We start from the raw sequence: 27719 nt of genomic DNA, 5'->3' as shown, positions 1-27719 counted from the left end.
CCAATCTTAGCCTCCAGATGATCCACTCTGCCCCCTAGTGCATTAATGGTGTAATTAAGTGTAGCGTTCAGTGAGGTTATGTCCTTTTACAAAGAGCGCCTCAGAGCTATTATCATATCTCTGATGAAGCATTCTGATGCTGCCTTGCTGCTGCAGAAAATTTGTAAGTAAAGGATCTTCTTCCTCTGGGGCTTTGTGATGACTTATCTGCAATTTCTGTATCGGGCAGAGATGGAGGCTCCTGTGCTCTATAGTTTCCCAAACTCCATTGCTTAGGGACCCCCACAGGTCATGTTTTCAGGATTTCCTATAGTAAGAACACCCGTGTCTGAGGCACTCACAATAATTACATCACCTGTACAATATTGAGAAAATCCAGAAGACATGACCCGTGGGTGTCCATGAAGACTGGAGTTTGGGAAATACTGCTCTATAGGGTGATTGCTGCTCTATTCTGTCTTTTGTGGAATTTGGGCTGTCCCGGCAAGGTGGCGACGGCTCTGCATTTGGCCATGTGCTTGAAAGTCTGTCCTCCTCTCTCTGCTCTCCTCAGTTACTTTCCCTACTGCTACTGTCTGCCATTTGATCAGGGAGCAGGGAATTTCCTCCGTCCACTGCTCCCAGCATCAGTTTCTTCACCACAGTGGGTCCCACTGCTGTCCGCTCTGATGCGCTTTCCTGATCACAGGCTATGAAGAAGTCTGTGAGCCGGTTTGGCCCCCACTTCATCTGCCTCCTTTCTTAGCTTTCACTTTTAGCTGTCTCTGCAGCTGTCAGGTGAGCCATGGGTTATTTTATTCTGTTGCCTGGAGGTATGGAGCTTCACTCTCATGCTGCTGCTTCCTTCTCCATCCAGGCCACGCCCCCCCCCCCCCCAGAGCTTTACTGGGTTTTAATAGTACTATAATACCAGTATCATGAAAGGTGGTAGGCAGTCCTCCAGAGAAATGTAAGACTATGCACATGGGCAGGAGGAACGGATGTCACAAATATTCACTTAATGGGGTACCACTAGGGAAAAGTGATATGGAAAAGGATCTGGGGGTATTAGTGGATAATAGACTAAACTGGAGTAATGCAAGTCAATGCAAGTCAGCCGCTGCAAAGGCAAATAAAGTCTTGGGGTGCATCAAAAGAGGTATAGGGGCGAAGGACGAGAACATTATCCTTCCATTATATAAGGCACTTGTCAGACCTCACATGGAATACTGCGTACAATTCTGGACACCGGTGCTCAGGAAAGATGTCACAGTGCTTGAGGGGGTTCAAAGAAGAGCGACTAAACTAATACATGGAATGACGGGACTGGAATACCCAGAGAGGCTGTCCAAATTGGGACTATTTACTCTAGAAAAAAGAAGGTTAAGAGGCGACCAAATAACCATGTATAAGTACATGAGGGGACAACACATGGATCTCTCCCGCGATCTGTTTACACCCAGGACCACGACGGTAACAAGAGGACATCCGCTACGATTAGAGGAAAGTAGGTTTCATCACCAACACAGAAAGGGGTTCTTTACTGTAAGAGCAGTTAGACTGTGGAACTCTCTACCGGAGGAAGTGGTGATGGCAAAATCCATAGAGAAGTTTAAAAGGGGACTTGATGTCTTTCTGGAGAAGGATATTACAGGATATAAATTTTAGTTTAAGTGTCAATCCTGGTATATAGGCAGGTAGGAACTATTAGGGGTTGATCCAGGGAACAGTCTGATTGCCATTAGGGAGTCGGGAAGGAATATTTTCCCCAAAAGGGCTAATTGACTTCTGGCCTTGGGGTTTTTTGCCTTCCTCTGGATCAACACAGTAGGATAGACAGGCTGGACTAGATGGACAATGTCTTCATTCGGCCTTACATACTATGTTACTATGTTACTATGTAGAAGGGCCTGTTGTAGCGTGTCTTGAATTAATGTGGAAGAAATAATATAATATTTTGCTGTACGGGTTTTTATGGATGTGACAATACCAAATTTGTGTAGATTTTTTGTTTGTTATATTTTGTCAATGATGAAAGCCTCGTATAAGGGCTACAGACAAACTTATGGTGTCATAAAGCCAATAATATTAGCTTTACAATACCATCAGAAGTATATCGATAACTCTGATACAACCGGAGCTAAAGCCATTTAAAACAGAACGAACTCCGTCCAAAACTGTAATGTTCTTTTCTTGCAGAATGGACAGATATTGAAACAAACTCCTGGGGGGTTGATGACCCAGCTATGTTTTTCATGTCTTGTTAAAAGTGCCATCACATTTTTTTTAGATTTTTGTCGACATAGCCATATGAGGGCTTGTTTTCTTAAGGACAAGTTGTATATTTAATGGCACCACTTTGTTTTGTGGGTTATTTTTATTTTACATTGGATTTTTTTCACTAAGCTGTTATTGAACATTTCTGAACACTTTGTTTTAATCTCTCAAGGTGGACTTGAAGATTTGATTAGTCAATTTCTAAAATAATCCAATGCATTATTTTAATGCAGTATACTATGTATATGCCATAGCCTATTAGGCTTTGACAGTGCCGAGATCTGAAAGGCTGAGATAGCTGATGGATATGGAGGCTTTTGTTAGGCTTCCTGCTGCCATGGTAACCCATCATCATGATCACATCATGTGGTGCTGATGGGGGACACCCCTCTCCCTCTTACCCATTTACATGCAGCTTATAATTGCTATTGATTGAGGCATAGAAAAGATTAAATGGTTGGGAATGGAGGTTTCTCTACTGTCAGCCATTACAGTAGGAGCCCGGCTGTGAGTTGACCACCAAACACCCAATTTGCACCTACTAGATTACAGGAGCTTTAAACCTGCACCATAAATTTACCATAGCATGGGTTTAAAGTACAGTACTAAATGCTGTATTATTACAGGATTGTGTATGATTTTGCATTGTCTTCTCTTTTTTCGATCCAGGATCCTCGGCTGATATTTTATATGCCAGATGATTTTCCTGATTGACTCGACAAGGATGGAGAGGAACCGGGACAAGATGGCGGAGAGTATATTCAACCTCAACCTAGAGATACTCTTCCAGCTTACAGGAGAGGTGAGAGATTCTGGGGATGACGTCACGTTCCATCATTCTTATCTCTGTCAGCCTCTGGTCACATCTATGGCAGAGGATTTACTGCCGATTAGGTCATAAATGCTGGAAAATAATAGAGCCGGCTGGGCAGTTTTGCTGGTAAAATGACAGATACCCAACAGATCTATTATAAGGCAATGGGGTACTTGGGTGCTGCTGATGTCGGCCATATAATGGATCTGACACTCGATGAGTAGAACAAAGAAATTGATGAACACAGAGGTGAACAGAACCTTAATAACATATGGATATAATTGGAGACATGAAGGATTCTGTAAATGCCTGCAGTGATATTGATGGATGTGTCTCCCCATAAACAGGATTACACGGTAGTGAAGAAGACCTCTAGTGATGGCTGTCAGGCCCCGGTGTCTAATGGATGGGGAAGACCCCTGAGCCCAATCACAGGGCCTCCACCTCACCCCCTGATACTGGAGGAGATCAATGAGCAGAAGATTCTAGAACTCACCAACAAGATGATTGAGCTGCTGACTGGAGAGGTAACACTGCTGGGAATGCTGGGACATTATACATATACATTATGGCGGTATAAAGTGTCTGGGTGATGACGGTATCATTGTGTTGTCAGGTTCCTATAAGGTGTCAGGACGTCACTGTTTATTTCTCTATGGAGGAGTGGGAGTATTTAGAAGGACACAAGGATCTGTACAAGGACGTCATGATGGAGGACCACCAGCCCCCCCTATCACCAGGTAATAGACAGGACTAAATCCACACGGCCTTTATCATTTGTATGTAGAGAATGAATTTAGTGGCTGTCTATGGTTTCTGCAGGTAGATCCAGTAAGAGAACAGTAGCGGAGAGATGTCCCCGTCCTCTTCTTCCACAGGATGATCAGGTAGATGGAGAGAAGGTCTCATGAAATCTCCCGTCCGGTCTGTAGGACGGCTGGGAAGGTCTTGTGTTCAGTCTTATTTTATGACTGATACTTGTGTAATGAGAAAGCTGGAGATGGCAGGATTACAGCCGACCGCAGACATTAGATCTCCACATCTTATCACTATTTTCTGGTTCTGGAGACTTCTGGTTGGAATAAAGAAGCAACAGGTTGGAGTTATACAGGAGACCTGCAGCTATTTGGCCCAGATCACTACTGCTGTCATGTCATTCCGGCTCCTCATACTAATTAATGATCTTTTCTGGCCATATAAAACCTTCCACACGACTTCTCCAACTGTGTGATGACTTTTACAATATTTATTTCACAGCTGGTGAAACTGGAGGAAGTTCTGATCCCTATTGATGCTACAGAGACACATGTGAGGGGGGATCAGCCGTGTAAGGAGGAGATCCCTACAGATGACCCCCCAGGTGAGACTACATGTAGAGAAAATAAAGTGTTGATTCCAGCAGTACAACAGAAATAGATCCAACTTTTTGGAAAGCCATATAAGTGCACACTCAGTAGTAGATCCTGACTTCCTGGATCCCTCAAGACAATACGAAAAGCAAGTAACAGAGCAGCACAAAGAGATTTTCAATGAAAGATGTTCAGCATCCTAAGATGCCTTCTTTATTTCTTCTCCATAAAGGCAGTGATGTTTCCGCCATGGTGCGACCTTTGTCCTACAATGTGGAAGTACTCGGTTTCAATGGAGATGAAAAATACAGAAAGCTTTGGTCCATTAGATTGGTTGTCAGATTAGGTGCTCCATTAAATATTGTGACAACTATTGTTGGGAAATGCTTTTAGAAATTCAATTTGTATAAATATGTAATATAGAAATATAAAAAAATATATATAATTGTTATTTTATATTCAAAAATATTAGAATCTGTTTTATTCTTGGCAGATGACGATGCCAGGAGTTCAGAGGGACATCTGATATCAACAGATTGTAAAGTGGAAGATAATGATATCATACAAGATACATATGAAGAGCCTGCCACTATCCCAGATATACCCTCAGTCCATCACAGCAACGACCTATCATCTGAGCCCTCTAAACAGCTTCCATCTTCTGATTTATCACAGACTAGTAAGCAACACAAAGTTTACAGAAGAGATGTTGAACATGAAGGAGTTGACACATGGAAGAAGTTATATTCATGTTCAGAATGTGAAAAAATTTTTACATATAAATCCGCTTTTCTTAAACATCAGAGAACTCACAGAGTGGAGAATCCATTTTTATGTTCTGAATGTGGGAAATGTTTTACCCAGAAAGTACATCTTTTTAATCATCAGAGAACTCACACAGGCGAGAAGCCATTTTCATGCCCTGAATGTGGGAAAAGTTTTACCACGAAATCAGGTCTTGTTATTCATCGGAGAATTCACACAGGGGAGAAGCCATTTTCATGTTCAGAATGTGAGGCCTGTTTTACCCAGAAAAGATACCTTGTTAACCATCAGAGATTTCACACAGGGAAAAAGCCATTTTCATGTCTTGAATGTGGGAAAAGTTTTACCAGGAAATCAGATTTCGTTAACCATCAGAGAAGTCACACGGGGGAGAAGCCATTTTCATGTTCAGAATGTGAGACATGTTTTACCCAGAAAAGATATCTTGTTGACCATCAGAGAACTCACACAGGAGAGAAGCCATTTTCATGTCTTGAATGTGGGAAAAGTATTACCAGGAAATCAGATTTCGTTAAACATCAGAGAATTCACACGGGGGAGAAGCCATTTTCATGTTCAGAATGTGAGAAATGTTTTACCCAGAAAAGATATCTTGTTAGACATCAGAGCACTCACACAGGGGAGAAGCCATATTAATATTTTGAATTCCAGCCACATTTTCTTAACCATCAAATAATTCATCAGAGAAGAAGCAATTTTTTGTTATTGTTTTAGCTATTCTTTGGACAATACTTTGGAGGAATTCCTCCATCCTCCGTTAATGTCATATAAAAGGAGTCAGAATTTGAAGGACAAGCTTGTCCATTCTCTGTATAAAAAAACTAAGACTAACACACAGCCCACATTTGCCCCCCTTAAACCTGGGAATTATCCATGTCTCAATTGTGTTGCATGTAACAACATGGTGAAGGGAGATCGCTTCTATCATGCACGTTCGGGTGCTATGTTTAGAATTTCAGATCGCTATACATGTCCTTCCTCTTACGTAATATATTTAATTACATGCCCTTGCGGGCTACAATATGTAGAAGAAACGATGTAGATCCCTCATGTAACAGACTGCACTTTTTTGGGGGGGTCCTTCCCTTCTTACCAGTGGAGGAAATTTCACTAGGAAAGTGTTGCTCTAGCACTATACGTGTGACCTCGCTTCCAGAATTACTGCCCCCCCACCTCCTGGTTCCCAAATATTAGTGCCTTGATGACTTCCTCCTGAAATTTAAGAAAGGTGCCCCTCTGGCATACACATCGATGTAGCAAGTAGGCATCATACAGTGCCACCTGCATGATATGCATGGGCAGTTTTTTTTATACCACACCCTTGCTTTCTGCATGGCCTCGGTACTTGATCTGACAGGACAACACCTCCCATGTACCTATTGTAGTCAAGAATGCAGTCTGGCTTGGGGGTCTCTGTACTGATACCTCGTACTGGGCAGGGGGTACTGCTATGTCCCTATGATGTGCTCTTGTCCTTATATTTGATACACAATACTTTGTCGCTGCATAGTGCCCGGCTCTTGCCACTTCTCAGAGTTTGCCCAAGCAGCGACTTAGGGAGGCTTTTCCTATTTTTTTTCAGGTAGTGCCACATGCCACTGTTCTTCTGGAAGCAAGGCTCTGGAATAGGGGAACACGTGTAAAAATCATCCAGGTACAAATGGTAACCCCCAAGCTTTTTTGATCTTTGTCTCTTTGATGCATCCGCAGGGGTCTATTTGCAAGACTGGAGCTGGGATTTTCTTGGATGAAATTCTGGGCATATAAATTAGTTTGGGTAACAATGTGGATAATAAAGTTATCTGAAAAAAAGAACTTAAAGTGTGCCCCTCTGAGTCCTACTGTATTAAATTGTATCCCTGATCTTCCAGTAAAGTCAGGGATCTGGGGTCTGAAATTTTCTGGGGTAATCCAGTGAGCATCTGATGTATTGGGGTTATAGGAAGTGGCAGCCTTTGGACGCCTTCTCGCAGATACAGGGAGATAAGGTAGAACTGTGCTGGTCACCAACATTACATGCTGGTATATATGTTTTTCCCTTCGTCATCATGACAGCATACGCTTGGAGGTTGCTCACCTGCTGACCTGATGGGACAGGAAAAGGCAGAGCATAAAAGAAACCTCCCCTCCACCAAACACCAGTGTTTTTCCTGTCCCTTCAGGACAGCAGCGGCAGAGCTCCAGCGATGCTGTCCCATGCCGGAGGTTCCAGGGCTTACCGGTGAGCGGCGGCATCTCTCCTGGCAGCCCCAGCGCCCCAGTGGGAAGTACCTCATCTGGGAGCTTACCGGGGACTGCGTGGGCCTGGGTCCAAGTACGGGCTTTCCGGCACCACTGCGGCCGTCATTTCGGCGGTGGCCGCCATCTCTGGGTCCAGGGCCGAGCAGCAGCGTTCCTCAAGGGGGCGTGGCCTCAGCGGAGCTCCGGGAATGACGCAGTGACGTCAGACGCTCCACAAGGGGCGTGGCCTAGCGCGAAAGTGGGCGTGGCTTAGCGTGGCTGGCGCCGGATTCAAATGTTTAAAAGCTCCTCCACACCAGGGAAGCAGCTGGTGTTTCTTCATGCCGGGAATCGATCCTAAGTACAGGAGTTGATCCCACAAGCAAGCGCAGGATGTCGGCCAGAGAGGACCCAGAGAATCTCCAAACTGTAAGTGGTCCAGTGGCCCAACCTACAGACACCTGCACTACATACACTTCCTTACTAACAGAGTTCTCCCTTGTCATTTCAGGACAGGGATACTCAAAAACCTAGGGAGGCTAGGAGGAGGAGTAAAAAGTGTCCAGTGTGCTTGGCCAAACTCGACGACTCCTATACCAAAACATTATGTGCCGTTTGTTCTGCAAAAATTTTGCAGGAGGAAAAATCTTCCCTCATGTCCGAAATTCGGTCGGTCGTCCGGGAAGAAGTTCAGTCCTCCCTCTCGGACCTCCAACCTTGGCCCTCAGGGGTTACACGAAGGTCTGCTCCGGCTGTGTCAGAGTCCGACTCTGACATGGCGGAAGATTTGGAGTATGATAATCTTGGGGAAGTGTTGCAGGAGGAGAAAAAGTACCTTTTTTCCACCGCTGACATGGATCAACTTTTAAAAGCTGTACGTAGAACCATGCAGGTGGAGGAAGATGTGCAGCAACCCCGCACAGCACAAGACGATATGTTTGCGGGATTGCTTCCACAACGGAAATCTTCGTTTCCTGTAAATGCCACGCTCAAACAACTAATCCTGAACGAGTGGCTTTGTGGGGATCAGACTCCGCTAATCCCTAGGGAGTTCAAGGAGCGCCTTTTATTTGCGGGAGACGAGGTGGCATTTCTGGATGAAATGCCGAAAGTAGATGCGGCTATCGCTATGGTGTCCAGGAAGTCGGGATTACCATTCGAAGATACGTCCCACTTAAAGGACTCCTTGGACAATAAAGTGGACATGACCATGCGTAAGGCCTGGTCCACGTCCAGCCTTATCATAAAATCCAATATCGCGGCCACTTCTGTGGCTCGCTCCATGGCGGTCTGGCTGGATCAGCTTGTGTCCCTAATCGACCAAAAAGCCTCCAGGGAAGAGTTGGCGAGCGGCATCCCTCTGCTACAGATGGCAACGGGGTTTCTGGCGGATGCCTCTATGGAAACGGTCCGCTTCGGAGCGCGCACGGCAGCCCTATCCAACACCGCCAGAAGGGCAGTCTGGGTAAAGGAGTGGTCGGGGGACTTAACATCCAAAAACAAGCTGTGTGCCCTACCCTTTCGGGGTGCACGCATTTTTGGACCGGACCTGGATCGCCTGCTGGAAAAAGCAGCTGACCAGAACCAGGGACTGCCAGCCATCAGACCGCCCAAAAGACCCTTCACTCCACGTCCCTCGTCTACATACGCTGGGAAAGGGAAGACCGGAAGATGGTCTTATCCGAAGGGTGGAAGGGGTAAGACTCTTATTATCGTCCCTCAGCCCGCATCTTCGTGCCCGGTGGGCGGTAGACTGGCTCGTTTTGCCACTAGTTGGCGTAATATAACGACTAACGAGTGGGTGCTACACCTGGTGGCGGAGGGGTACAAGATCGAACTAGAATCTCGCCTCCCTGACAGATTTATTGTAACCCCAATCCAGTCTCCAGCCCTAGAGCAGGCTCTGTTGAGAGGTGTACAGAACCTGCTGGATCTCGGCGCGGTTATCCCCGTCCCCAAAAAGGAACGGGGGAAGGGATTTTATTCCCCCCTTTTTCTGGTTCCCAAACCAGATGGCTCCCACCGCACAATAATTAACCTCAAAGAATTGAATAAATTCATTGAGTATAGAAAATTTAAAATGGAGACTATCAGAACTGCAACTCCCCTAATTGCCAGGGATAATGTAATGGCTACAATTGACCTAAAGGATGCTTACTTTCACATCCCTATTTACACCAACGCGCAAAAGTTCCTGAGGTTTGCGCTGAGAATGGAAGGGGAAATCTGTCACTTTCAGTTTATTTGCCTCCCTTTTGGAATTTCCTCTGCTCCGCGGATTTTTTCCAAGGTGGTGATAGAAATGGTTGCCTTTTTGCGCAATCGTGGGATTATTATCGTCCCCTACTTGGACGACTTCCTGTTGGTGGCAGATTCCCCGACTATTCTGAGGTCACACTTGGGTTCCACACTTCAACTGTTTAAGGACCTGGGTTGGATTATTAATGATCTAAAATCCAACATGGAACCAGAAACCAGGAAAAAATTCTTGGGAGTCATTCTGGATTCCAGTCTCCAAAATTCATCCCTTCCTCCTCTAAGGAAACAGCATATTTTAGAGGAATGCTCCACTCTCTATAAAAAATCTAGAGTAACAGTAAGAGACGCAATGCGGATCCTGGGGCTAATGACTTCGTGTATTGGCGTGGTTCCCTGGGCTCAGTTCCATAGTCGCGGTCTCCAGTCACTAATCCTTCAGAATTGGGACAAGTTACAGTCCTCACTCGACCAGACAATCTCTATTTTTGCTAAAGCCAGATCTTCACTCCGCTGGTGGTTGTCATCAGACAACCTGTCACGGGCATCTGAATGGTTCTTGGACCCTGCAATAATAAATCACAACAGATGCCAGCGCCAAAGGGTGGGGGGCCCACTTTGAAGGCGGTTATATACAGGGTACTTGGGACGCTCATGAGAGATCTGGTTCGTCTAATTTTAGAGAACTTAATGCGGTGTGGAAATCCCTACGTAGCCTGCAATCGCTCTTAGGGATGAAGCATGTGAGGATCTTTTCAGATAATATGACGACAGTGTCACTCATTCGCCACCAGGGTACCACCAGGAATCCTCTACTGCAGCAGTTGGCGGGAAGGATCCTTCAGTGGGCGGAACTCACAACCAAGTCACTGTCGGCCTTTCACATAAAAGGAGCCGAGAATTCAGCCGCGGACTTTCTAAGCAGGAAGAAAGTGGACCCAGGAGAGTGGGAACTCCATCCCGAGGTGTTCAGCCTGCTCGTGACGAAATGGGGGGTACCGGAAATAGACCTATTTGCGTCAAGCGCAAATACCAAGTGCCGGCTTTTCTTTTCCCGAGGCGCGGAGAAACAGGCCTTGGGCACGGACGCTCTCTCTCACCCCTGGGTTTGGGACTTGGCGTACGCTTTTCCCCCTTTACCATTAATTCCGCTCCTACTAAGGAAATTACTGCGGTCAAGCATGTCAGTAATTCTGGTAGCACCTTATTGGCCCAAAAGACCTTGGTTTCCCCTCCTGAGATCTCTGTCAGTAGGAGAGCCTTTCCACCTTCCACCAAGACCCGACCTATTGCTGCAGGGCCCTCTTCTTTACCCGGAGGTTCACAAGTTCAGGCTTACGGCCTGGATCTTGAACGGGTAAAATTCTTGGGGAAGGGTCTTTCTCCTAACGTAATTTCCACTATTAGCGAGAGCCTTAAACCCTCGACAAAAAAGATCTATTCCAAAGTCTGGGAAAAATTCTCAGAGTGGATAGGCCAGGACATCCAGCAGTTAGATCAGCCAGACATCCGTAAAATCCTAGATTTTCTCCAGGCGGGCCTGGATAAAGGGTTGAGTCCGAATACCCGCAAAGTCCAAGTTGCGGCTTTGGGGGCATTTTTTGATCTCGCGCTTGCGGGGCACAGGTGGATTAGGAGATTTCTTAGAGGGGCAAGTAGATTGCATCCATTTACAAGGCTTACGGCACCCCCCTGGGATCTGACCATAGTCCTTCAGGCCGTCTGCGATCCCCCTTTTGAACCTATTAGAGATCTATCCATCGCCTTGCTGACGTATAAGGTAGCCCTCCTTGTGGCAGTCACGTCGGCCAGACGCGTGGGTGAAATCCAGGCCCTCTCACGAAGGGCCCCATATATGACTATTCACCCAGACAAAATAGTATTTTCTTTAGACCCGTCCTTTCAGCCTAAAGTCTTGTCAGATTTCCACAGAGGCCAGCCAATAGTTATTCCAGCCTTCTGCCAAAATTTTAAAAACGAAAAGGAGCAGAAGCTCCATAATCTAGATGTCAAAAGAGCTGTACTAGCAACGGAAAGTTTCAGAAAGACCGATAAACTTTTCGTTCAATTTCAGGGGCAGGCCAAAGGAAGGGCCGCTTCTAAAGATGCGATCGCCCGGTGGCTCAGGAGAGCGGTCCAGGAAGCTTACAAGGCCAAGGGCATCCCTCCTCCAGAAGGATTGAAGGCCCACTCGACGAGAGCGGTGGCATCTTCTTGGGCATGTGAGGGGTAAATTCACGTTTATGCCTTATTGACTACAGCGACTCCATTTTGTATTCTTTGCTTTTGCTAAACACATGTATTTGTACATCTTTCACTTTTGAACTAGAAGAATGTTAGACCCAATTATAATAATGATTTCGAATCCTTATCAGCTTCCTCTCTCACATGCATTCTTTCCCTTGAGAAAGTTCACTCCTTTCTCTCAGAAGCGCCCAGGAATGTTTTGTTTTGTTACAGGTGTCACCGGACATTGATATATATTGTTTATGTAGGAGACTTCTCTAAAAGATGTGTAATGCTAATTAAAATCTGCAGATGCTATGTAACCTTGGGCATGCGCAGTAATCAAATCATACGTCAGCAAACTTTTCCCTATAACTTCTGTAATACTCTGAATAAACGCACTTCACTCTGACAACTCATCCAGCATGTGGTTGTCCATTTGTGTCGTCTATGGGTACCCATATCTAAGAGGCTAATCTGGAGGCAGACAGCATCCGCTCTACGGTCAAGACTTGATTGACCCCCCACATTACTTGGCGCAACCAACGAGGGCCAGAATTTAACTCCTTACCTGCAGCCAATATCTGACAACCCTGCCTGCCGACCATCCGGACTAGGGGACACGGGACCTCAGATCTACAAAACACCGGTGTAAGGTAAGCCATTGACTTATCACTCAAAGATCTGAGCCCCCCTGTCTCCAAAAGCCACGTGTCGACAGAAAGGTTTGTTGCTGCATGTTTATAGGATACTTCTGCCTGTGTAACTTACGGTGTTCTTAGTAACCGTGTTAGACGGAAAGAACCCACATGTGTATATTGCCATGCTGTCTGCTGGAACCATTGAATTGATAACTTTCTGTTGTACTCTGACTGCCGCACTCATTTTCCTAGCTGTCATTTGTTATAAGATCACAGAGGCCGCGTATAAAGGTGAGAGGTGGTTTCCTCTCTCTCCATAAAAAGTCTACTAGTAAACATCCGTACCCTGCCAGCCGTAGGCTTGGCAGAAGGGACTGTGTCCTGATCTACTCGAAGGACTGAGGTAGAGACAGCGGACACCAAGTCCATAATACTAATAAGTGAATATTAAACATTCATACCCTGCCAGCCGTAGGCTTGGCAGAAGGGACTGTCCTGATCTACCCGAAGGACTGAGGTAGAAACAGCGGACATCAAAGTCCATAATACACATTTGTGTCCTGCCCATAGTACACATTTGTGTCCTGCCAGCCGCGACCTGGCAGAAGGGACTTAAAAGGTCATCGCGACCGCCAGATTTACCGGTGAATCAAAAATGGCAAGTCCAATTATTAGTATGGGGTCTCAGTTCTTGACCCCTATTGAGATAATTAGGGAGAGAGAGGGGGAGGACAGTTATAAACAAGCCCGTAAAGTTTACCAGCTGATAGGGCTTAAAAAGGCAGGAACTTTCAACTATGAGTTCTGGCGGCAGTACAGAACAAAACACAAGAAAGCTATCAAAGATGCCAATCTAGATAAAGGAGTAGAGGCCATAATCAAATATAGTAGAAAGGCAAACGTAGAACGGTGGGATTGTGAGCCGGTGTTTGAGGGCATACTTGTGTATGCACCACCCCCGGTGCGTGATCCGACCAGAATGCACCCGATTTTACCAACCGCAAGCAGCTCTGAGATTCTTCCTGAGTATCAGAGTTGTACCGCTGCAACTCCACCACAAGAGCCCCCCAAAAAAAAACAAAACCTTATTGGCATTGTCCCAGATGCGGACAACGACACCCTTTACAAAAAAACAGCTTTAACTATGTGTAAACAGGAAAAGAATGAAACCGTTGAATGCTATTTTGGCAGATTAGAAACAAAGGCTAGAGACATGGGTCTCACCCCCCGTACAGATGAAGTGTACTACTCAATGATGTGTGAAGCGTTCATGCAAGGCATTGGCCCATCATTGGCAAATAAAATAAAAGCATGCACCCCTGATTGGCAACAAGCCAAGCCCAGAGACTTGTATAAAAAGGCAGTAGGGTTTGCTATGGATGAGAAGCGCCCTGCAGTGGTGGTTAAATATTATAGCTACCAGGAGGGGAAAGTCCAACTCTGGGACAGACCCCACAGAGAAACACGCAAGTGTTACAACTGCGGCAAGGTAGGCCACCTGGCCAAGCATTGCCGCTGTCCCAAGAAACCTTGTAACCAGAAGACGGATCAGGGCGCCACTCCCAGCGACAACGCCGCGTCGCCCGAATCCGTCCCAATGAAGTCCCGGCGATCCAGCCCCAGTGTCCCTACCGTGGAAACAGAGGATAGAGGCACTCAGACTCTCGAGCCTGTTTCCATATGAAGTAAGGAAGTGCCCTTCCTTATAGACACTGGGGCTACAAATCCTGTCTCAAAAATTCATGTGAAATAGTAGAAATGTTTAAGGCAAAGAGTATGCTTATATGGAAAAGCAAGTTAGAATTTGGGGATCTGAGACCCACAAAGTCTCACAGATTCAGAGATAAGCAAAAGTTGGTGAAAGTATGTTAATAGAAGGAGTAAGATACGTGTAGATACGGTAGTTATCAGAGAAAGAGAATTCTTTTATAGTTTGTGTCCCTAGGGACATAAAGCAAGTTCATGCAGAATCTGTGAATAATTATGTGTCAAATAACCAATATTGTGTGTCTTCATGTTATGTAATCTAATTTTTTGTCATACGTTTAGTTTTTTGTCCTTTTTTTTGTGTGAGCGTTTAACTATTCCTCTGCCGTCCAGGTTTGATTGGTGTGGTTTGGAGCCTGGATATTCTGGCTGTTTTCCAAAAATCTTAGTTCTGTTCCAGAGAGATAGAGGAATGCGTGCCTCTAAAAGCCAAAAAGATTAGAGTGGAGAACACTGAACGAGTAACCCTGCTTGCTTGAATAGAATGAAACCCGTAATGAATCCAGTGAATTTTACTGTTTTTGCTGTTCTTCGTGTAAATGTCAGTCCTGTCACTGGTCGGACGTGTGCATAATTGCTAAATGTGTGTTCATTAGTTTTACAAAGTGGTTGATGTGGAATCTGGTATACTTCTCTGGTATTACAGACAGTTAAAGTTTGACTGATCCCAGGGAGGGGTGAGAATGATTGAATGTATTTGTCTGCAAGATGAGGACAGTTGCATCCTGCGTGTTACGTCCTGTGTGAACTCTTACTAATAGTTGAATGAGACTTGACCGCATGAACGGATGAGAATTAATGACCCGTGTTCAGACTGTAATGTATGCATAATGTGTGTGATGTAGGCGCTGTGTGCTGATAATTTGGCAGCCTGCCAACAAGTCATAATTATACTGTTTCTGAGAATGCTCTGTAGAAGAAACGTACGGACGGCCAAACCTGTACTTACACCTGCTGCCAAATTCCGCACCTTTCTGGGCCTTGTTTTCATACTGCCCCCATTGGTCCACTTTGTTTTCGCTCTTATACAACTACTTATTCTTTTCTCTCACCCTTTTATACTTCATCCGTTCTTTTCTGTACTGAATTTTCTGACCAGGTGACAGTATCGACACAAAAGCACAGGGGACGACCACGGCCACCTGGATGCTACTCAGAATCCAGTGGCTCGAGGAGCTCCCTCATGTGTTTGTGCGGTGGCAGCAGTACAGGCAATGGTTAACAAATCTTCGGAGTTGGTCTTGAACCAACTCCCCCTAGTGGTCCTCACCCCCCCCCCCATGACACCCGGAGCATATACACGCAAGTGCAACCCAAGCACTTATTTCTGGCCCCTCAAATCCAGCTACAATGTGCTCTTGTCATTCTTCTACTACTTTGAACTCGGTTACCCTTCCAATTAAGTACCCTAGTTCAAAAAGGGGGGGAGAGAAGATATAGGTGATCTAGGTATTGCAGGTCAGCTATTTTTAAAGCTATTTTTAAATTTTTAATTTTTTTCTTTTTCCTTTTTACAACAAGGTTATGATCTATTTGAAATAGAATACCAGCCTGATTGTCTAGCGATAATCGGTGCAAGGGGCTTCAGAAGTGCCAATTCAGCTGGCAGAAACTGAACCGCTTGAGGTAATGTTTAAAGGGTCACGATACCTCACTCGCTTCCTTATGCTGGAAGGTCCTGAAAGCATATTGAGAATTGCGTGATGGGACCCTTGGGAGGTTGTATCAAACTTCACCTGTCCGGTGAGGCTTGTATACACCCCGGGTCTGAAAGTCACCCGACCTTCTGTCGGATGGCAGCAGACCAAGCGACACCTCTACCCGTCCTCACTTTTACGTACGCAGAGGAACAAGCTCTTAGCCCCCTTGGTCCGTCAGTACCCCCTGGCACATGTCCAGGAAGAGGCAATTGTAGACACTGTCTCTTCTTTATGTCAACTGAAAGTTTTTGTTAATAATGTATATTCTGAGTTGTTTTTGTAGATGGTACCAGGGTAATTGATGACTCCACGCTGGATATGCAGTGATCACGCAACAAGATGTCCTAAAAGCAGAATGCCTCCGCATGTCCCAGGACAGGAAGCGGAGTTACAGGCCCTCGCTGAGGCGTGTGGAGTGGTAAAAGGTAAGACGGCAAACATTTACACTGAATCCCAGTATGCATTTGGCATAAGCTCATGACTACGGCCTAACATGGAAGGCCAGACAGCTTGTTAAGAATGGTGCAGTGGTGACAAAGTGGAAAGCTCACACCAATTCCTACAGCAGAGAAACAAGAGGCAACGCCATCACAGACCACACAGCAAAGGCAGCGGCCCTTAAGCCGTGGAAGAAAAGAAGAAAAGAAGAATTTAACAATAATTTTGGACTTTGAATTACTTTGATACAAACATTGGACTTTGATATGCTAAAAGACTTTACAGTTACAAGCAGCAGAAATGGGACGGTGAATGGCGAACAGTCAACAGAACTTGCCCACCACGGTCCCTGTGCCCCCTGATGGCCCAGCAAATGCACGGAAAGACACACCTACCGGGGGTCCAGATGTCCGCCTTGAGGTCGTGTCCTCTGGCCTGCTTCGTCGCCTCCGGTGCCGTCCGGCATGACGTGCCCACGAGGGTCTTTCTGACTTTATTCCTGATGATGTTGCCTCCTGTGGCTAGAAACGCACTGACGCCGAAATCTGCGATCTGCACGGAGCCGTCTTCACCCAGAAGGATGTTTCCAGCCTTAACATCCCTGAGGATCTGGCCGTTCTTATGCAGGTACTCCAGGCCTTCTAGCACCTCCTTCAGCATGGTGGCGATGCTTGCCTCATCCAGCACTCCGTTCCAAGCAGCAATGAGATCGACGCTTGAACACGGACGGGTGGCTCCTGGGTTTCCTGTAGTTGCTGCATCATCACTTGTCCAATTTTGCATGACCTTTGCCGTAAGCAACAGGGCAGAAGTAAATTTGCCACATAACACTTGCCTAGACCACTCTACCCATTTCAGGGATTGCAATTTGACTACACTCAGCTCCCACTTATTGGGAAGTATGACCACGTGCTTGTTGTTGTTGATGTCTTTCCAGGTCGGAGACCTACCCTGTTATCAAGGTAAATAAGCAGGTAATCGTACAGGAGCTGATGAATGAGGTAATCCGCAGATACGAGGTACCGGAAGTGATTGACTCAAGCAAAAGGTACACACTTCACACCTGCAGAGTTTAGACAAAGTTAACAGACTAAATAGTACGCTTAAGTTAAAGAAAGTGTTGTTTGGCTTTATGCCAAGATTGGGACTGTATCATCCACAAGCCCTGCAGCAGGGCTATGACATAGTAGCCGGATATGTAAAGCGCCTGTGTGACCAACTAATGGTAACCCAGAATCTAGTCTTTTTCTCCCATTCCAGGCCCAGACAACTTAGAGGGATCTCATTCCCTACTACCTGGAGATTGGGTGGTCGCAAAGAGACGTGTCCGGAAATCCCTAGGGCCCAGAGTCAAAGGGCCCTGTCAAGTCCTGCTGATCACACCTACTTTAGTAAAGTTGTAAAGAACTGTTGTTTGTTTTAGGACTAATGGACTTTTCACGCCCTACCTTTGCCCCCCCATGAGAAGGAAAATGAAGGACATTTTGTTTATTGATGGACTTTTGGACTCTTCACTCCATGCTTCGCCCTTGTGAGAGGGTGCAAAGGGACAATGCCCTAAACCACCTTGTTAGGCACCACCAAGTACTGTTGGACTTGTACACACACCTAGTGCCACTGGTTTTCCTTTCTTGGCTGTTCCTGTTCCGTCAAAAGAACTGTTTGCATGGACAAATGAAAACTCAGAAACCAGAGATAGCTGGTGGGGTAACACATTTAGTTCTTTGAACCCTGCCAATTGGTTTCCTGGTTTAGGAGGTTGGTTTATGGGGATCCTACAAAGTATATTACAAGTTGTGATGATTTTATTATGCATTTATAGAGCAATTAAGGTTATAATTTCATGTATTTCTAAATGTACTGAAAAAGCTTTCTTTTCGCCGATATGAATCACGTGTTTATGGACTAGGAGTCATACTTGTCTTGACCCCATGTCCAAAACGGGGGAATGTGAGGGGTAAATTCACGTTTATGCCTTATTGACTACAGCGACTCCATTTTGTATTCTTTGCTTTTGCTAAACACATGTATTTGTACATCTTTCACTTTTGAACTAGAAGAATGTTAGACCCAATTATAATAATGATTTCGAATCCTTATCAGCTTCCTCTCTCACATGCATTCTTTCCCTTGAGAAAGTTCACTCCTTTCTCTCAGAAGCGCCCAGGAATGTTTTGTTTTGTTACAGGTGTCACCGGACATTGATATATATTGTTTATGTAGGAGACTTCTCTAAAAGATGTGTAATGCTAATTAAAATCTGCAGATGCTATGTAACCTTGGGCATGCGCAGTAATCAAATCATACGTCAGCAAACTTTTCCCTATAACTTCTGTAATACTCTGAATAAACGCACTTCACTCTGACAACTCATCCAGCATGTGGTTGTCCATTTGTGTCGTCTATGGGTACCCATATCTAAGAGGCTAATCTGGAGGCAGACAGCATCCGCTCTACGGTCAAGACTTGATTGACCCCCCACAGGCAGAAAGAGCGCCCGCGTCAATCGAGCAGATTTGTAACGCAGCCACGTGGACTTCTGGCCATACTTTTGTTAAACACTACAGGCTGGACTTTAAATGTAGTCAGGACTCAACCTTCGGTAGGAAGGTGCTCCAAGCGGTAATCCCTCCCTAAAAAAGCCCATGCCAGTTATTTGGTATTCCTCCAGATGTATGCTGTCATGATGACGAAGGGAAAACGGGAATTTTTCTTACCGATAATTCCCTTTCTTGAAGGCATCATGACAGCATACGGGCTTTCCCCCCCCCCCCCCCTACCGACATGGTTACCCTTGTTTTGTCCAACACATGAGGTAATGTGTATGCTTATGTTTCTTTGTCTGAGGTGTGTGATGACAATAAAAACACACCTTCTGGTTAAGTATTCTGTCACTGTGGTTATTTGGAACGCACTGGTGTTTGGTGGAGGGGAGGTTTCTTTTATGCTCTGCCTTTTCCTGTCCCATCAGGTCAGCAGGTGAGCAACCTCCAGATGTATGCTGTCATGATGCCTTCAAGAAAGGGAATGATCAGTAAGAAAAATTCCAGTTTTTCCCTGCACCACTGAAATGTTCCCGCTTCACATGTTCTTTAGTGAACATTATAGGGTGCATTAAAATAACCCACAACACACAAACCTCGTATGTCAGTGGGAACAAAAACCCCAATAATGACTGGCAGTTAAAGGGTTAAATCATTTTACAATGTACAACACCCAGTATGGCAGTAAAAATAATAATACGGCCCCTACATGTACATTACACACTCGGCTCCGCTCCTCCGTCTCGCACACGCTCGGCTCCCCTCCCCCGTCTCACACACGCTCGGCTCCGCTCCTCCGTCTCGCACACGCTCGGCTCCGCTCCTCCGTCTCGCACGCGCTCGGCTCCGCTCCTCCGTCTCGCACGCGCTCGGCTCCGCTCCCCCGTCTCGCACGCGCTCGGCTCCGCTCCCCCGTCTCGCACGCGCTCGGCTCCGCCCCCCCGTCTCGCACGCGCTCGGCTCTGCTCCATCCACTCTCTGAATACATCCTCACAGCAGAGTCCTGCATACACTGAGCGGAGAGACCTGGTCATGTGACCCCTTGTCTCCTCCCACACACTGATCACATGACGGTGACATCATCACAGGTCCTGTAAGCACAGAACAACCCCACGGCTCCTGTCCGGCTGCAGGTGGAGGTATGTGGGGTCACCAGCACTGGGGGGCAGATTTATGGAAGCCCATAGCAACCAATCACAGCGCAGCTCTCCTGAGGAGCAGGTAGTGCTATAAGCTGCGCTGTGATTGGCTGGTTTTCTTGCACACAGGGTCACGCGGCTCGCAGGATTTCCGGGGTGAATTTCCCATTAAAGAGGTTTTCTGGGACATAAAATGAAGCCACATTGAATGTTCTCCCGGCGGCTCCCGTCCGGCTCCGCCCCCTGATGTCTGCCGCACGGAGCCCGGAAGAAGCGGCGGCCGGCCCCGTGGTGCTCCCCCTCACAGGCTTCAGGGGGGATTCTTCTATGGCCGCTGTGAGGGGCTCAGCGCTCACGGACACAATGTGCGGCACATGACCGCCGGCCGCTTCTCCCGGCTCCATGCGGCCGCACTGAGGCTGCAGCGCTGGACGGGAGCCGCCGCCACAGGGGGGCAGTCAGCTTCTCATTATAAGGGCTCGTTATTAAAAGTGCCAAAATTGGAAAAAGTATCATTTTTTCATATTTTCAACTGTAATATCACAAATTTATGCAAACATACTGTCCACATTTTTGATAAGACATATATTTCCATCTGTTTACTTTATTAACCATTTAGGAAACGTAAAAATTTAATATTAATTATTTACATTTTGAGGAACACTTTGTTTTCCTGCACCAAGCCAAGATTGCAAAGGCTCATAGGTGTCAGAGTGATAGATGCCCGCACAAATTACCCCATTTTAAAAGCTACACCCCTTAATATATTCACTGAGGGGGTCAGGAGTGTTTTGACCTCACAGTTTTTTTTCAGAAGTTAATGCAATTCAGAGGAGAAAAAATCAAATGTTGCACTTCTGCAAATATGTCATTTAAAAGATATTTTTTTCTATAGTTTACATGAAAATGAGGATTTGCACCCCATAATGGATCCCTCCGTTTATCCTGTGTTCATAAACATACCCATTGTGGCTCGAATCTAATAACTGTATGCACTAGTTCTTCTCTGTTCAACATTGTAGCCCTAATCGGCTTACTGGACACAGGGATAGGTGTGTAATAGAGGAAACACTCATTAGATTTCAGGGCACAAAGGGAATAAATTCCCGGCCCCATTGCCCACTTGTGCAGAATAAAAATCAACTCCCTAAAAAGAACCTCCCTCCCCCCAACTTTTTTTTGCATTTTTTTTAATATTAGATAAAATTAATAATGTAAACGGTGTGCTATGTCTGAAAACCGGGGTAAAAAAAGGAGGCCGGGTTGGGATGGGCTCATGGAAGAAGGTAGCTGGGAACCAGGAGATTTCAAATCTCCCGGGCGATCCCGTCTTCTGCGCATGCGTCATCATTTTTCCTTTGCCGCACATGCGCAGAACACAGTGGCAGATTCTTTCAGGACGGAATCGCCGTGGGACATTGAGGAGGCCAGGGTGAGTACTTTCAGCTCCCCTCATGGATCTAATCCATAAGGGGAGTTGAAACTTTAACTTTTGTAAACTTTCTATTTACTTTCATGCAATCATCGTTATCCATTCACTCCCCGCGGACCCCATGACAGCTCCAGGTTGTCAACTACCTCCAGCAGCCAACATAAGAGGGAGCTGTCACATCCTCAACCCATGTGGCTTTAATCCTCAGAGCAAGTGTGTTTTTACTTCCCTGAGGACTAAAGCCCACTAAGCCAGAATGTAAAAAGGCAATGGGGCGGTTACTAAGTTGTTAAAAAAACAGCATTTTTATTTCTATGTAGTGAATGTGTGTGGCTCCCCGTTTGGCAGAGGACGGCTGTTACTTCTCAGCCACTCTCACACATCGGTCACCAATATTCCCTTCTCTCTCTGTAGTGAATGTGCGCAGCTCCCCGTGTGGCAGAGGACGGCTGTTACTTCTCAGCCTCTCTCACACATTGGTCACCAATATTCCCTTCTCTCTCTGTAGTGAATGTGCGCGGCTCCCCGTTCGGCAGAGGATGACTGTTACTTCTCAGCTGCTCTCACACATTGGTCACCAATATTCCCTTCTCTCTCTGTAGTGAATGTGCGCGGCTCCCCGTGTGGCAGAGGACGGCTGTTACTTCTTAGCTGCTCTCACCCATCGGTCACCAATATTCCCTTCTCTCAGTAGTGAATGTGCGCGGCTCCCCGTGCGGCAGAGGACGGCTGTTACTTCTCAGCTGCTCTCACAGATCGGTCACTAATATTCCCCTCTCTCTGTAGTGAATGTGCGCGGCTCCCCGTGTGGCAGAGGATGGCTGTTACTTCTCCGCTGCTCTCACACATTGGTCACCAATATTCCCTCCTCTCCCTGTAGTGAATGTGCGCGGCTCCCCGTGCGGCAGAGGACGGCTGTTACTTCTCAGCCGCTCTCACACATTGGTCACCAATATTCCCTTCTCTCTCTGTAGTGAATGTGTGCGGCTCCCTGTGTGGCAGAGGACGGCTGTTACTTCTCAGCTGCTCTCACAGATCGGTCACCAATATTCCCCTCTCTCTGTAGTGTATGTGCGCGGCTCCCCGTGTGGCAAAGGACGGCTGTTACTTCTCAGCCGCTCTCACACATTGGTCACCAATATTCCCTTCTCTCTCTGTAGTGAATGTGCGCGGCTACCCGTGTGGCAAAGGACGGCTGCTACTTCTCAGCCGCTCTCACACATCAGTCACCAATATTCCCTTTTCTCTCTGTAGTGAATGTGCGCGGCTCCCCATGTGGCAGAGGATGGCTGTTACTTCTCGCTGCTCTCACACACTGGTCACCAATATTCCCTCCTCTCGCAGTAGTGAATGTGCGCGGCTCCCCGTGTGGCAGAGGACGGCTGTTACTTCTCAGCCGCTCTCACACATCGGTCACCAATATTCCCTTCTCTCTCTGTAGTGAATGTGCGCGGCTCCCCGTGTGGCAGAGAACAGCTGTTACTTCTCCGCTGCTCTCACACATTGGTCATCAATAGAGCTGAGCGAACATACTCGGTAAGGACAGACCCTCGAACGAGTATCGTCCTTACTGAGTACCTGCCTGCTCGCCCGCAAAGATTCGGGTGCTGGTGGGGAACAGGGGGAAGATCTCTCTCTCCCCCCCCCCCCCCCCCCCCGGCTCTCTCATGCTCACTCCCACAGCACAGCGCTCGCTCATCTCTAGTCATCAATATTCCCCTCTCTCTCTCTCAGTAATCAGGAACTAATGTTAGTCTCTGGGTCTATCTGTATGTTCCCATAACCTGGCGCGCTCGGCCCTCATCCGCTCTGCAGATGGGAAACCTCCAGTGAAATCTATGGGGAGTGACGGAGGTGCAAGCACCGACGTATGTAGCCGGGATTTCAGCCATTTTTCAGAATGCCTTTCTTAGGCTTGATTCACACGGACGTATTTGTGCATGAAAAGTTTACCCATGCAATACGCAGAGAATAGAACCCATTGATCTCTATGGATTCATAGGCCTCATTAACACAAGAGTATTGTCACCGCATATTACGCATGCATATTTCCCATGTGTCAGGGAAAGGCAGCATTCCTGCAAGTCAAGGTTAGACTCTTTATACAAGCCTTGTAACAATGACTGGGAATGAGGCGCATGAATGGCCTTATAAGCCTCCACTCACTCACCTTCTAGATGTTCTCCCTAAGGAGAAAACGCATCAATGGATGCTCAGTAGAATGTCCAGTGTGGGGGAATTCATCCTCTGATTGTGTAAGATTGCAAAATGTACCTCCAGATGTTATAATCCCTTTTATAGGCAAACCTGTATGTACTCCTATACCTTGAATGATGTAACCCTGTTCAGAGCGGCCCACTTGTGTACATTAATTAACACCCCCCAGATCTCTGTGTCTGAGTCTTCATTTATCAGCGTTGTCACTAGTGACTGGCTATTTTAATTCTACCTGGTATTGGCAATTTCTTTAGGACTAAAACAATTTCTCTGACAATAGCGTCCCTGACCCACGTCACAGGCTTCTCACTAGCCAGGCCAGAAACTTACTGCACACTGATGAGGAGCAAACACCCCGAAACAGCTGTCTGTGTATGGATTCTGGCTTTGCTTTCAATTCCCATTCATTGTTACAAGGCTTGTATAAAGAATCTAACATTGACTTGCAGGAATGCTGCCTTCCAATAGCAGAGGCATTATCGCATGTCCTGTATTTCCCATGTGTAACCCGCTGTGAATGAGCGCAATGAAAGTCTATGGACTGTGTGTGGGCACCGTGTGTCGATACCTAGGAGAAATAAATTGCAGCATACTCTATTTCTCCGCATATCAAACAGAGCCCTTGAATGGTCTATATGCAGGCATTGCAAAGCGGCAGCGTTAGAAAAAAATAAAGTGGAAAAAAGATCACACTGCGCATGTCCGTCACGTGCCGATCGCAGTCGTACGCGATGATGCTGTCCCCTCTCACCAGCGCTATTCACGTTAGCGATTGAACCCCTTGCAATAGCTGTCCGACCAAATCCCAGTATAAAAGGAATTACAGTGGGGGGAGTGGAATACAAACTGAGTCTATTCGCTGATGATCTGCTGCTCACATTAACCCAGCCGTTAATTTCTTTACCCAACCTGATGGGACTACTGGATAAGTGGGCACTACTTTCGGGACTTTGTGATATTGCTTACATGAACTCTCCGCCCTCCCTGACAACACTAATTGATTTAAATTTTAGTTTTCAACATCAACCCCAATATATCCCTTACCTGGGAATCAACCTATCTACCTCACCAGCTACTTTTTTCATTTTTCTTGCCCAGATGTAGGACTTTGCATTTCTCCTTGTTAAATACCATTCTTTTAGTCGCCCCCCACTGTGCAAGCTTTTCTAGATCCTTTTGAATCCTCTCTCTCTCTTCCCTAGTGTTAGCTATCCCTCCTAGCTTTGTGTTGTTGACAAATTTGATCAGTTTCCCCTCAATCCCTCCTCTAGATCACTTATAAAAATGTTGACCAACACTGGGCCTAGACAGAGCCTTGTGGTCCCCACTTGAGTCATTCTTCCACTTGGTGTGCAGCCATTTATGACAAGTCTGTGAGTACGATCACTCAGCCAGTTGTGGATCTACCTGAGGGTGGCTTCACATGGGAGGTACAAATGTGCAATGCGAGAGTGAGTAAAAAAATCAGATTTATGAAGCCAATGATTTTCAATGGTTTCCTTGCTATTAGCAATGTTTTCACTGATGAGATGCTGCGAGAATAAAACATCATGGCACGTTCCATCCTTCTGTAATGTGCGATTCTTCATCTCCCGTGTTTCCCTATGGAGCCTCCTTTTTATAATAGCGTAACACACAAACTCGTTTTGCAATGTGATTTTAAGATTAGAAAGTGTTAATGACTTTCGCAATACAAAAATGCGCGATATTATCGTGGGGGGCAGCGATGCAATGCGAGATTATTCTAAAAAAAAAGCATCGCTGAGGCTCAAAAATCACGTGAACAAAGACACAAATTTGCCACAATTCTCTCACGTCAAATCCTGATCACCTGTGTGGAACTCCACTAATAGCTGCATTGTCAATCCAATATTTGGTCTTTTTTTAAAATATGGATGTATGAGATACTTTATCAGATGCTTAAAGTCCAAACATATTATATCTACTGCATTTCACTAAGAGAAACCGGGACGGCGCCTCTGCAAGGACATATTGGGAAATAGAAAATTATTAAAGAAATCTGACTCGCCTGGCGTGTACGGCACAACTTGGAAGGGTTAACCATCATGCCTTAGGTCTAAGTGGGTGGTATGAGAGACACTCTGTCCGGACGACATCCATAGGGAAAATATATGAAGGAAACGTTCTCCTGCGCTCAGACATCAAGCCCATAAGATAGAATATAACATGTAATATCAGGATAAGAGCACTTACTTGTAGAGGGGGCATAGGGTAAAGACCAAAAGATACCACTAGAGTTGAGCGAACGTCCTCTGTCGAGCTTGATGCACCTAACTACATATGTTCCTAACTACATATGTAGCCACCCCCTCCCCAGTCAATCTCAACATGTTAAAACACCTATAAAAGCTTGAACACCTATACAAGATTTTCAACAAAGAGGCAGATGACAGAGTAGGAAGCTATAAGAAGGCCCATGGGCGTAACTATAGAGGATGCAGGGGATGCGGCTGCACCCGGGCCCAGGAGCCTTAGGGGGCCCATAAGATCTCTCTTCTCCATATAGGAAGCCCAGTACTATGAATAAAGCATTATAGTTATAAAGTAATAATATGAAAAATAATAATCATCTAAAAAATGTATTTCAAATGTTTATATTTTTTTCTAAAACTTCGAGGCGTTAAGGCAAAAAATCCAATACATCTCCTTAGATTTTGGGCATGAAAAATGTCCATGAGGCTTTGTTTCCTAGGATGTGATGTGCATTTTGGTGACGTCTTTGCTGTGATCCAAAAAATACTTAGACCCACTGCAGTAAATAACCGCTCGCGATGCTGATTCCCTCTAAGGCCTCTTTCACATGAGCGTGTTCGCACAGCTAAGTTACAAGCGTCACTTTGGCGTGATTTTCATGCTCCTGTGAAACTGGCCCAATTCTTAAAGAATGTGTGGTTTTTCCTACATATTGGAGACCACACGAACACTTGATTACATAAACCAGCCATGAGGACCCGCACTTCATAAATTGTTTAATTAAAAAAAAATTTCTGTCTATTTAGACAAATTTCTTGTTTCGCATGTTGGATGTTGCCGCAGCATTTACAATTTCTAATGCTGCATTTATCGACCCCCACATGATATACCTAAAGGATTCTTGGGTCCAATCTGCAGAATTTAATTAGAAGGGCTGGGATGAGAAGGAGCCAAAGTGTTCTTGAGGTTGCGCTTTTTTTAAAAATGACTTTCGGTTCATGTGGGATCTCTTCCTGAAGGAAAGAACCCCTTTCAAAATGCCCAAATATGTATTTACATTTTTCTTCAAAAGGTGATGTTGGGAGCTGTATTGGGTTACGACAAGCATCTTAGAGTCAAAGGGTCCTTTTTTTGATGCGCCTGTCAAACAGCTGGTCCGGTTTGGGCTCAAGACCTTGTTATATGCCGATTGGACCAGAGTTGGGATACCCTTTTCCCCTAAAATGTTTAAATAGAGCTTTGGATTGATCTTTAAAATCTCCGTCAGTGGTACGGGTATTCTTTCTATGGAGAATTGGAGGATGGCCAGTTGAGAATTAGGAGGATTTTGAAAGCTGGCTTTCCAGAATGAACGTAATTTTTCACAACCCCAAAAGATGTGGAGTAGGGTGCCTTGTCCCCCACAGGCTCTCCAGCACTCAGCTGTAACATTTGCGAATAGAGAAGCTAATCTGTAGGGTGAATAATATCATCTTGTGATAATTTTGTAATGTACTTCAATTAGACTCGCACATACTGTGGATTTGTGGGCCCATGTAAAAGCCCGAACCATTGTTCTGTAGAGTATGTTGTGTTTAGATCTCTCTCCCAAGTGAGGATAACGGCCTTCTTATAGCTTCCTACTCTGTCATCTGCCTCTTTGTTGAAAGTCTTGTATAGGTGTTCAAGCTTTTATAAGTGTTTTTAACATGTTGAGATTGAATGGGGAGGGGGTGGCTAAA

At 45.9% G+C, this 27719-nt stretch overlaps 1 pseudogene; it reads left to right on the top strand.

Annotated features, from left to right (window-relative positions):
• LOC136624522 (zinc finger protein 84-like) overlaps positions 1–27719 on the top strand; it is a 90463-nt pseudogene that overhangs the window by 46286 nt on the left and 16458 nt on the right.

This window comes from Eleutherodactylus coqui, chromosome 4 (genome assembly GCF_035609145.1).
Source record: "Eleutherodactylus coqui strain aEleCoq1 chromosome 4, aEleCoq1.hap1, whole genome shotgun sequence".
Taxonomy (NCBI): domain Eukaryota; kingdom Metazoa; phylum Chordata; class Amphibia; order Anura; family Eleutherodactylidae; genus Eleutherodactylus; species Eleutherodactylus coqui.
This window is presented reverse-complemented; position numbering and strand designations above follow the sequence as displayed.